This window comes from Vigna radiata, chromosome 7 (genome assembly GCF_000741045.1).
Source record: "Vigna radiata var. radiata cultivar VC1973A chromosome 7, Vradiata_ver6, whole genome shotgun sequence".
Classification (NCBI taxonomy): domain Eukaryota; kingdom Viridiplantae; phylum Streptophyta; class Magnoliopsida; order Fabales; family Fabaceae; genus Vigna; species Vigna radiata.
The window spans coordinates 11,216,340-11,219,655 of NC_028357.1; positions in this window are offsets into that span (position 1 = coordinate 11,216,340).

Genomic DNA, 3,316 nt, shown 5'->3' on the forward strand with positions numbered 1-3,316 from the left:
AATAAATTAAACACTTATTTAAAAGTTTATATAAATAAAGGAATGAGTGTATGCATAGAGAAACTATGATGCAAAAGTTTATATAAATAAAGGAATGAGTGTATATGCATAGAGAAAACGTGATGCAATAGTCATATTTTGGCCATTTCAGTTAAAATATCAATATCAGTCTCAACTTTGATTAACTGAAATGAACACGTAAGTCAATAATATAATTTAAAAATATGACTAAGAGAATTTAAAACATACCCTTATAATAAGATTTTCATTTCATTGGTGACTTATTATTTAATGGACAAAACAACCTAACAATGTAGCCTCGAAATATAATGACAATTAATTATCTGTGTGAAACGACAAAAACAATTGGTGATAGAAGTATGATAATTATAAAAGAACAAATTATTCATAATTAGCCGGTCTATTTATTATATGTCCTTTTTAGTCTTTCATCTATGTTTGTAAGTATTATAGATCAACGCATTTGTGTTCCAAGACTTTTGAAACTCAATTAAGTCATATATATATATATATATATATATATATATATATATATATATATATATATATATATATATATATATAATTATTTATAATTTTCTCTTTTCCATCCTTTACCTATGCTCACTTATCAAACAAATTCTGATAAATTTTAACCTTAAAGACGTAAACCATGCATCCTGTGTTACNATATATATATATATATATATATATATATATATATATATATATATATATATATATAATTTTCTCTTTTCCATATTCAATTTGTTGATGTACCTAAATAAATGAATGTATTGGTTAAACGTAATTTTTAAAAGTATTAAAAAACAAAATTAACTAAAAATATGACTTACAATGGCGGCACGATTGAAATATTTAACACGAAAGTTCCTTTGGTTATCTCAGGTACATCTCGTTGGGAAATGTATAGTGGAACAAAAACGTTATCTTTTCTAAAACATTTGTTGTGCCACTTTAACTACAAATGATAATATGGTCCATAATTGATTAATAGGGTCATCTTCAATTTCTGTTTTGTCATTATCATCTTCCAAATCAATTACGAATTCAAATTAGAAAAAAAAAAAATAGAAAAAGATATTTAAGTATCGACCTCAATGACGTATATAGTTGAACACTTGTAAAAGGTGACACACCAATATGATCGAATAGAAATGTCCGCAAGCAAAATGGAGCATAAAGAGACTGAATTACTAGAGAGGACCACATAAATAAGAACTATTATCATCACAAGAAACTTTCATTCATAACACAAAATGCAAGGAAAAAGATAAATCAGGTCTATAACAAGACATTATAAATCCATTTTCATAAACTTAACGTAGAAAAGTTCATTTTATTAACCTTACGAATGTTTTTTCAATACATGTAGCATGAATTATGCATTTTGCACTTATATTGTGAGATAAAACATTATTAAAAAGTTTTTCCAAGAGTGGGATGTAATTTTTGAATATATTATATTATATAGTATTTTGAGCTTTAATGAGGAAGTTGAGAAAATATAATTCCCTTAATAATTTGCTTACCTGATTTCTAGTTGACATGTAGGGTGTATAGGATTAAAAGAGATGAGTTTTATATAAAATTAGGAAGTGATAAAATGTGAAGAAAATTAGGTATAAATGTCTTCATTGTTTTAATGAGGTGATCTGAGTGGTAGGAAATAAGGCATGAGACAGAGACAGAGATAGAAAAGTTTAATGGGTGATGATCCCAACTAATATAGCAACCTACTAAGGTCTGTGTCCTAAGCTTAACCTGCTTTCCACAATCTAGGAAAAAAATGTGATAATATCAGAAGAAGACAATTTATTTTCTGTTTTGCAGTAAACCGTGGAGATTGAGATTCTGTGATTGATGCACAGAGAAGTGACACATAATAAGGGTGAAAGTGTTGTGCACTTTCTAAGTACTGTTAGGCAGAACTGATATGTATAATTATGAATGACATTTAGGTACTTGAAAGGAAGCTGGTGAACTGCCATCTGCCACTTCTCGTCTTCAATGATAATGAACAAAGTTTTCTCAGCTTTGGGTTAGCTGGCAACTGTCCTACAAACTAAACTTGTCGACCATACCCACCCAATAGTCAAAAAGGGTGTCTTCTTGTCTTAATTACAGGCCCCTCGTCGGTGATATATACCTTAAACTATACAATTTCCTATTAAATAAATAAATAATAACCCTACTTCCTTTCATTCCTATATTCACATTTCTATCACTTTTCACAACTTATTAATCTTTCAATTCAATTCAGCTCTAAACATAAATGGAACATCACTTTCTGGATATAAATCTTATTTTACAGACTTCTTCATTATATTAATCATGACCATGAGGTATATGACCTATATTTTTCGCTCCAAGATGTCATGTTTCAAACGCTGAGTGACACTTTGCTGTAATGTTTCGAATGATTTCAGCTGTCAAATGGTCGAATATTAGGCAGAAATAACTGTTCAGAATCGTTATTTACTTATAGTTGAAATGGATATCGAACCCATAATAATAGAGAAAACAATCTAAGAAACGAGGTATATATATATATATAAGAAGAGGTTTACTTGTGTAGGTAGAATAAAATTTACACTCTTGTATGAATTCAAGTGATGATGATTGTGTATACATACATTATTAGAAGAGTACGATTCGAAATTTGATGTGATGAGAGTACGTTAAGTAATAATTTCCTTATATGTAATTATAAGTTACAATATTGTATATAGGAAGGAACACACTTTATTTTGGAGTTTGAACTAATTTGATATCTTGTGAATGTACGATTTTAAACGCAATTAATCATCTAAAAACTTATAAATGGGTGCAATATTATTTAAGGAATGAAGAACAAAATCCCTCATATGACAAATGAGAAAATGGACTTCTATACTTAGAATTGTCTTTTTTAATATTAATTTTGTTGATCAAATTAATTATGATTTATCTTGGATAATATCGCATTATAAACACACTTACAACCCACCAAAAAATATATAAATCATTAGAAAAATAAAGCTTTATTATAAAATTAAGTGTTTTTAAGACTAAGTGTTATAAAAAAACACTACTTTATTATCTTATTATAAAATATTTTGTCAAATATGTTTCTATAATATACTCAAATGCTTCTAAGTCTATGGACTGTGATTCTTTTGAAAAGTCCAAGCATATATTTACATAAGTTCATGAAGTTAATGTATTGGAGTCTCGGTTAATTATAATAGACTATCTTATTACATGTATTTTTGCTTTATTAGATATTGCTTATTGGGTGAATTAGTTTATGGTC